Here is a 9556-nt window from a genome sequence, read left to right as displayed (position 1 = left end):
TAATTCGGGGAGCGGCAGGTCCGTACCCCCCCCCACAAAGTTATTAAACTTTGAAAATCCAAAATGGTCATAATGACTGTATCATTGAGCACGCACACACTTGGTCGCCATTTCTATAACTGAACTTTATTTGCAGGTCTCTGCACATACATACAGGCAGTAGCTGTATAGCGCCCCTACAGGCCACTATCGGTACATCGCCCTTTTTCTAAAGATTAATATAAAGTTGATCTTAAAGAATAACAGATGATTATCTTCAATCTGTAACAGTACAATTATTACACTTCTCTTCTTTTTTCCCACAAAATTAAACACTGCTTTGGAACCATACAGCATAAATTTACAAATAACATGAGTCCAGAACCCAACATGACCCCAAGAACAGAACTCCAAGGCTGCAATAAAACACAAAATTAAAAATAAAAACCCACTCTGTGTGTGTTATTAGCACTCCTCTACAAGTCTCCTAGGTCTGACAATGGTTCTACTTGGCCTTTGAACCCGCTCCACCCCCGGGGGGATGGTGGCTGAACCCGCTCCCCCCCAGGTGAGGGTGACTCGACGACAGAAGGGCTGTCTGTGTCTGATTGAGTATGCTCCCCTTCTATTTGCTCTCCCGGAGCCTCCCTGTCATGGCCATTCTCTACAGGCTGTGGTTCAGAGCGTAAAATCTTCAGCAGGTGTCTCCGGTTCCTGCGGATCGTGTTGCCGCTCTTGGTAAGTACCTCATATGATCTTGGAGCAGTCTCTTTGAGGACTTGTGCGACTGGTCCCCATCTTCCATCGCATCTGACTCTCACTAGGTCCTCTCGTTCCAGAGGTCTCAAGGGCCGTGCTCTTTTGTCATAGGCATGTTTGGACCTGTGCTCTCTCTGTGTGCGGTGGTCAGCGCGCTGGAGCAGGTGCTCCGCCGACGGCAGCTTTGTCTTGAGCTTCCTGTTCATCAGCAACTTTGCTGGCGAGCGGCCACATTCCAGCGGTGAAGCTCTGTAGTTGAGGACGGCCAGGTACGGGTCCTCACCCGCTTCCGCTGCTTTCTTTAGCAGCTGTTTGACGATTTGCACTCCCTTTTCCGCTAGACCATTTGACTGCGGGTACAGTGGGCTTGAGGTTACATCCTTGAATCCATACTGTTTAGTGAAGTCTGCGAACTCCTGACAACTAAACTGCGGCCCGTTATCACTTACTAAGGTTTCTGGAATACCATGCCTTGCGAAAATGGACTTAGAATGAGTGATCACTTGCTTTGCTGTAGTATCAGACAACAGTGCATATTCCGGATAGTTTGAATGGTAGTAAACTATGATTAAATAGTCTCTCCCTTTCAGCTGAAATAGGTCTGCACCTACTTTTCTCCATGGCTCGGTGGGTTTGCTATGAGGCAGAAGCGGCTCTCTAGGCTGCATATACCTATGCTGTTGGCATATCTCACATCGTTGTACTAGAGTCTCAATATCTCCGTTCATGTACGGCCAAAACAGTACATCACGAGCCCGCCTCTTGCTTTTCTCGATTCCTAAATGGCCCTCATGTGCTAACTTGGCCATCTCTGATCTCATGGAGCTGGGAACTACTATTTTTTTACCTTTTAGGAGTACCCCGTCGATCACTGACAGCTCATCTCTGGTGTGGCGATACGGACTTGGCAGTATCCTGGCCTCATCTCCGGGTGAGAGGATGGCTGCTATGACATCCTGCAACTCTCTGTCGCTTGCCGTTTCCTGCGCGAGCTGGGCCCATTTCTCGTTTGATGCAGGCAGCTGGCCTTTCACGCAGTCCACTTGGATTTGCACCTCCTGCTCGGTGCTGCTCGGGGCCGTGCCCCTCAAACTCGCTCTGCTGGGAGCGTCTGCCACTACTAAGTACTTTCCCGGAGTAAACTCGAATGTCATGTGGTACTTCTGTAGACGTAACATAAGACGCTGGATGCGCGGCGGTGCATCCCCCAGTGGCTTTCTGGAAATGGCAATAAGTGGCTTGTGATCAGTCTCTATTATCATTTCCCTGCCATAGACATATTCGTGGAACTTTTCACATCCGAAAACTGCGCCTAATGTCTCTTTCTTTTTTTGGCGTGCAATATTCTTCAAACTTTGCTAGCACTGCATCGTACTTTTGGTCGTCGCCCTCCCCAGGAAACTGAAACGTGTTGAAAACGTCCCTCGCGACTCTGCCTGCCACCGTGAGAAGCAATGCTAGCTTCCGACGTTCGTGTCTCGCATCTTCCAGACCGATTGCACACACGTACAACTCAAAACTTTGCTTAAAAGCTTTCCAATTCTCGTGGACATTTCCACTTAACTTCAACTCCTCTGGCGATCGAATGTTGTTCATCTTTGTAGGCTAGTTTGACCTCACTCTGGTACCATGTATCATTGAGCACGCACACACTTGGTCGCCATTTCTATAACTGAACTTTATTTGCAGGTCTCTGCACATACATACAGGCAGTAGCTGTATAGTGCCCCTACAGGCCACTATCGGTACAATGACCGTCTTCGTCGTCCTAGTGTTTTAAAGTACATCCGGCAAAGTCAAATATCTGATGGATCTTTTGAGTGTAGGACTATGGTGTTGCATCTCGGTCATGTGTGTGTGTGCAGTGCACAGGGCACGTGTGATGCGTCAGTGCAGTAGTACTCGGGTAGCAGTGCTTATAGTTAGTGAATACTGCTTCTGCCTGCTACTTTCTGCTTTCAGCTACTGCCGCCAGCTAGCCCTCTTTTTTTCGGGGGGGGGGCGTGAAAACAGGAGACAAGTGCGCAAGTCTCCCCTGCCGGTACATGGCCTCTCTACCGCCAAGACTCCTGCAGTGCCTCCTCGTGGCCACATACTGGGTACTGGGTACCTTGGGTACCTTGCAGTCGCTGGCTAAACTGTAGGGGATCTCGGAGCTACAGTGGTCCCCAGAGGTCTAATGCGCAGGCCAACCACTGTCCCGCTGCCTTGAGGGTAAGTCTAGGACGACAAAGGCTAGGGGAGCACACCCTGAGAGAAAAGCAACGTGCATGGCGGCGCACGATAGGCGGTCTGTAATGATCTGTGCCCTCTGGCTATGTTAACTTATAACATTAATGAAGCAAGGACGACTTCTCTCGTGCTGGGCGTTTATTCACCGACCGGATTCCGACTGACGTTGTTACGTACATCACGTGACTTTGTTGTGGCGCTACGGAAAGCCGTAAGGGACATTAGCAAATCAAATATTACTAGCAAATATTACATCTCCCTTTTTCTGAAAAGTGCTGCTTTCTCTGCAGAGATACAGACCACGTTGAGCACGTTTATAAACGAATACAATCTTAATAAGAAAGAATATGAAAATGGAACTCTTATATAACTGGACTGCAACAAAGTAGTGTAAAACATTTCCTTCCCTGTCTAAATGTGACACCGTAATAACATTTCATCTTTTTTTTTTTTTTTTTTTTTTTTTTTTTTACATTCATAAGTCAAGGATTTGTCTTGGTTTGACCGTGCGACCTGACCTCGTGGTGTAACCAGGCTGTGTGTCTGGTTGTCGCTGATTGTTCGTGTCTGGAGGTTCAGCATGCTCTTGCTGATGGGCTTGTGTGTTGTTGTTAGCGCTGGTAACAGTCTGCTGTGAAGTGTGTGTGTGTGTAGTGTGAGTGTTCACTCTGCTTTGTCGCAGGTGTTGACGGTTGCGTTGGTAGATCTGACCTTCTTTGGTTTGGATGTGGTAGCTCCTGTCTGTGTTCGCTGGTCTTTCCACAGTTGCAGGTCTCCAGGATCCATCCTCCTGCCGGAAGCGGATTGGTGTGCCTGCGGGCAGGTGGGGCAGAGGTTTGGCTGTTCGGTTGTAGTATGCCTGCTGGCGCTGTTGACATACCTCTCTCCTTTTGTGAACATCCTCCTGACTGGCGATCTGTGGCTGCAGGTGTTTTGCTGTTGATGGGAGAATGGACCGCAGCCTCCGACTCATCAGTAGCTGTGCCGGTGATTTCAGGTTGTCCACCGGTGTGTTGCGATACTCCAGTAAGCTCATGTAGGGGTCTTTGTTCTCAGCTTTGGCTTTGTCCAGGATGCGTTTGGCCGTCTGGACAGTCTTCTCGGAGAGGCCGTTGCTCTGTGGGTAGTGGGGGCTTGTGGTGGTGTGTGAGAAACCCCATGTCTGTGAGAAGTTGCGGAACTCACCAGAGCTGTAGCACGGACCGTTGTCGCTGATGATAGTCTCGGGGATTCCGTGTCGAGCCATTGCTGCTTTCAGCTTCATGATGACGGCAGATGAGGTGCAGCTGTAAAGTCTTTCTAGCTCGAAGAATCTGGAGTAGTAGTCCACAGTGACTATGAAGTCCTGTGAGTTCCATGTGAATAGGTCTGTGCCTATCACTTGCCACGGCCGCTCGGGTATGGCGTGTGACCTCATTGGTTCCTTTGCATTTGCGCTGCGCCGTTCTTGGCATATGCTGCAGTCTGCTACCGCATCCTCGATCTGTTTCCCCATGCCAGGCCAGAACAGTAAGTCTCTTGCTCGGCATTTGCTTTTTTCCACGCCAAGGTGGCTGGCATGGATGCGCTGTATCATGTCCTTGCGAAGCTTTTGGGGGACAATGATTCTCTCACCTTTGAACAGGATACCGTCCATTTCTGAGATTTCTGCTCTGTGGTTCCAGTATTCCTGGATGCTGGGCGGGCACTTTTTCTTTGTGTCTGGCCAGCCAGTGAGTGTGGCTCGTCTGAGTGCGGTGAGCTGTGGATCTTGCGCTGTTTCCTGCTTGATTTCTGTGAGTCTTGTGTCGCTCACAGGGATGTTGCTGAGGACTGTGTGCACTTGGGCCTCCATCCCTTCCTGTAGGTCACTGTCGTGGTGTTCTATTGACTTGCGTGACAGTGTGTCGGCCACCGGTATGTCCTTACCGGGGCGGTGGATGATTTGGATGTCGTATTTTTGGAGCGCCAGGATCATCCGTTGCAGCCGGGGTGGTGCTGCTGCCAGTGGCTTTTTTAGTATTGCCTCCAGAGGCTTGTGGTCTGACTCCACAATCACTTTTCGTCCATACATGTACTCGTGGAACCTCTTGCAGCCGAAGACCACAGCGTAGAGCTCCTTCTCTATCTGTGCGTAGTTTTCTTCAGTGCTGTTGAGTGACTTGGACGCATAGGCAATTGGTTTGCCATCTTGGAGCATGACAGCCCCAAGGCCACTTTTGGATGCATCCACTTGGAGTCGCAGCTCTTTCTGCGGGTCGAAATATGAGAGTACTGGACCTGGGTGCTGTGTAATGAGATTCTTCATCTCTTGGAACGCCTTGTCGTGGACTGCATCCCACACAAACTCACTGTCCTGTTTCAGAAGCTGTCTGAGGGGTGAGTTTATCTGTGAGAGGTGTGGAGCAAATCTGGCGAGGTAGTTGATCATGCCGAGGACTGTCTCCAGCTCTGCTTTGTTCTGTGGGGGTTGCATGTCCTTGACCGCCTTCACCTTGTGTGGGTCTGGTTTGATGCCTTCGTGTGAGAGCGTGTGGCCGAAGTAGCTTACCTCGGACACGCATATGTGACACTTGTCGGGGTTGAGCCGCACCCCTCGCTCCCTTGTGCGCTTCAGCATCGCTCTGAGACGCTGGTCATGTTCCTCTTTAGTCTTGCCGAACACTAGTATGTCGTCCACTATGGCCGTCACACCGTCCAATCCTTCATATGTTTCATCCACGCGTCTCTGGAACTCGTCTTGAGCGGACACGATTCCGAATGGCAGTCTGAGGAAACGATACCTGCCAAACACTGTGTTAAATGTCGTCAACATTGAGGATTCAGTGCTCAGTTTGATGGCCCAATAGCCTGACCGCGCGTCTAACACGCTAAAGTACTCAGCTCCAGCAAGCTTTGTGGTGGCGTCCTCCAGCGTGGGGAGGGGGTAGTGAGGTCGTTGTATCACTTTGTTAAGAGCTCTGGGGTCTAAACACACTCTAAGTTTGCCTGTCTTTGGCTTCTCAACAATGACGAGTGCGTTCACCCATTCTGTGGGTTCTGTTACCTTACAGATTATGCCGCCTTTCTCCATGCTGTCAAGCTCGTCCCTCAGTTTGCTGCGTAGGGCGATGGGGATTCTGCGTGGCGGGCAGACGACCGGCGTTGCATCTGGTGTGACGCGGAAGGTGCACTCGCCTGGGAACTCTCCTATTCCCTGGAAAACATCTGCATACTCATCCATTATGCTCTGTGATGTGACATTGTTTTCCTCGCTCACAGCCATCACTATTTTTACCAAGTTTAGGTCACGGCATGTTTTCATTGCCATGACTGGTGGGGCGTTTGTGTCAATGACGTAAAAGTCCAGCATAATTGCATTGTCTCTGTACTTACATTTGAGTTTGCATGTGCCTTTCACGCTCAGCGCGCCTCCTCCATATTCAGTGAGTCTGTGTATTGCTGGTTTCAGTGTCACATTTTTGAACAGCGCCTGGAACAGGTTGGTGGGAATAGTATTGGCCTGTGCCCCAGTGTCTAGTTTAAACTTTACCTTCTGTGGAGGTGTGCCAATTCCAACCTCTACGTAAGCCTGCTCGTTGCTTTTTCCGTTGTTCTCTATTGAGATGCAGTCTATGTACAGCTCTGTCTGTTCTCCCACAGCGGTGCTCTCCACTGTAATGTTGTCGAAGTACAGTTCTTCCTGTTCTCTGTCAGTGGTGCACTCTTCTGGGTTCTCTCCGACGGCATGTACTGTGCCGCGGTAGTACTTTGTCTGTCCCTGGGAGCTAGACTTGCATACTTTAGCAAAATGATTGAGCTTCTTGCATTTAATGCATTGTTTACCCTTAGCTGGGCAAGTGGCTTTAGCGCCGTGTAGCCCTCCACAATAGCTACACGCCCTGGCGGCGGTGCTAACGTCCCTTTGTCTGAAGTTAGCGTTAGCTGCTTTGGGTGCGTTCGGTTTGTAAGTCTTTCTGCCTATTGCGTGCACCGTTTCATGTGTGCTGCCCTGGCCCATAAACGTTAGCTGTTGCTTTGCTAGCTCGTGTGAGCGGGCTACATCTATGGCTTTTTCTAGCGTTAGCTCAGCTCCCTGGCTAAGTAGCTTTTCTCTCACTCTGGGTGAGTTGGTGGCAAACACGATGCGGTCCCTGACCATCTCGTCGGCATTTGGGTAGCCACAGTCTTTGACTAGGAGCTTTAGCTCAGTTACAAATCGTTCGAAGGATTCACTCTCTCCCTGCATCTTTTCATGAAATTTATATCTGGCATAAATCGGGTTTGCTTTGGGGGTGATGTACTCAGTGTACTTATCGTAGTACGTTTCTAGCTTCTTGGCTTGTTCTCCGCTGAGTGTCCAAGTGTTGTGCACATCGCGCCCTTTTTCCCCTATCCAGAGCAGGAGGTAGCTGCATTTCTCCTCTTCATTCTTCCCGCGCAGGGGGCCCGTGAACATTAGCTCCGTTGTTTGTCGAAATCGTCTCCATGCTTCAGGTAAGTTCGCCGATTCCCAGTCCATCCGTGGAGCTGGAACGCCGTACGAATCCATATTGGGTATTTAAACTCCGCTACTCTGACACCATGTAATGATCTGTGCCCTCTGGCTATGTTAACTTATAACATTAATGAAGCAAGGACGACTTCTCTCGTGCTGGGCGTTTATTCACCGACCGGATTCCGACTGACGTTGTTACGTACATCACGTGACTTTGTTGTGGCGCTACGGAAAGCCGTAAGGGACATTAGCAAATCAAATATTACTAGCAAATATTACACGGTCCTCCGACAGACTGGAGCTCCGGCAGTCTCCTGCAGCTATGGAAGAGTGCTGGTCGTCTTGGGTTCTCCTTGCCACCGGATCCCACCCTCTCACAGTGAAGAAGTGCTGCTGGGACACGCGCACCCCCCAACGGCACTCTAAACAATCTCTTTGCGCAGGTATCCACCTCTGCCTTGGTGAGACCAGCATCCGGAATATGGATCAAAGTCTGGCGGCGATGGGGTGTCAGGTGACAGGAGCAGTTATGAATGCACTGGAAGCTCCTAATCAGACCTCTGCATGCCAGCGGCACAGGGCTATTCATGGTCGCCAGCAGCTGGGTTTGAGTAGCAGCTGCTCTCGGCAGACCCCTGTGTGACTGAGCAGCCCTATTTAGGAGCCACACTGCTCACCCCAACTGGGGAGGGACCTAGAAAAGGTGGCCTAAACATTGCCCACTCAAAACATCCTGGATCGGCTACCGCACCTATCGGGATATTCCACTCTGTGGTCAAAATAAACAAGAAAATAATCCCTTTTAAAATGGCAACATGGGGCGTAAGAACTCTGCTGGACGTTAAAGCCGAAAGACCTCAGCGAAGGACAGCACTCATTGCAGCGGAACTCAACTGCTACAATGTTGACATCGCTGCACTCAGCGAAACCAGGTTCCTGGATGAAGGCTCCCTGAAGGAGGACACCTACACCTTCCTCTGGAAGGGATACCCTGCAGGAGGACAACATCAGCATGGTGTAAAACTTGCGATAAAAAACAGCCTCCTACCAAGACTCACTGAAACACCGATTGTCATAAGTGCAAGGCTCATGTCACCTATGATCCCTCTGGCCAAGAAACGCTATGCCACCTTCCTAGGTGCCTATGCACCAACTCTACAATCAGAGGATGACGTAAAGGACCGCTTCTATCAGTCACTAGATGAGGCTCTCCATCGTATACCCAAGGAGGACAAGATGTTTCTGCTGGGCGATTTCAATGCCAGAGTGGGGAAAGACAACAAGGTGTGGAGGGGTGTCATTGGTGGGCATGGCATTGGGAAAGTCAATGCTAACGGTCTGCGGCTGTTAAGCCTCTGTGCTGAGCATGGCTTGACCATCACAAACATCCTCTTTCAATCAAAAAACAAGCACAAAACTTCCTGGATGCACCCACGCTCCAAAAATTGGCACCTGTTGGACTACATCATTGTGAGACGCACTGATATAAAAGACGTCTCACTCACTCGTGCAAAGACAGGTGCTGCGTGCTGGACAGATCACCGGCTCATCATGACCAGGCTCCAGGTGAAGGTATGCCCTGCCGTTTGTCTTCAGAGGTCAGGAAAGAAGAGACTTGACTGTACCGGGCTAGAAAAGGCTGAGGTCCAGAATAATCTCCACCTCTCTTTGGCTGAAAACCTGGAAGACATTGAGCTTCTCTTGAGCACAGATGATTCCATGGATAGGAAATTGTCTTCTGTGAGCTCCAGCTTCTATGAGGCAGCATCCCAATCCATCGGTTACAAGAGCAGAAAGCACCAGGACTGGTTCAATGACAACACATGAACAATAACTACCATACTCAAAGGCATGGACAAAGCACACAATGCTGTCCTCAACAATCTTACATCAGCTGTACTCCGGCAACAATGGCAGGCATCCAGGAGAGAGGTGCAGTCAAAATTGTGTGCCCTGCAGAATGAGTGGTGGATATCGAAGGTAAGTGAAAAACAATCCCATGCTGATAGAAACGATATGCACAACTTTTATGATGCAGTGAAAACCATCTACGGCCGAAGAAACTGCTCTGTCTCTCCCCTGAAGTCTGATGATGGTACCAGCCTCACAAAGGACCAGAAACTCATCACA

The sequence above is a fragment of the Lampris incognitus genome, chromosome 6 (assembly GCF_029633865.1).
Source record: "Lampris incognitus isolate fLamInc1 chromosome 6, fLamInc1.hap2, whole genome shotgun sequence".
In the NCBI taxonomy this organism is placed as follows: Eukaryota; Metazoa; Chordata; class Actinopteri; order Lampriformes; family Lampridae; genus Lampris; species Lampris incognitus.
Note: the sequence above shows the minus strand (reverse complement) of the source record.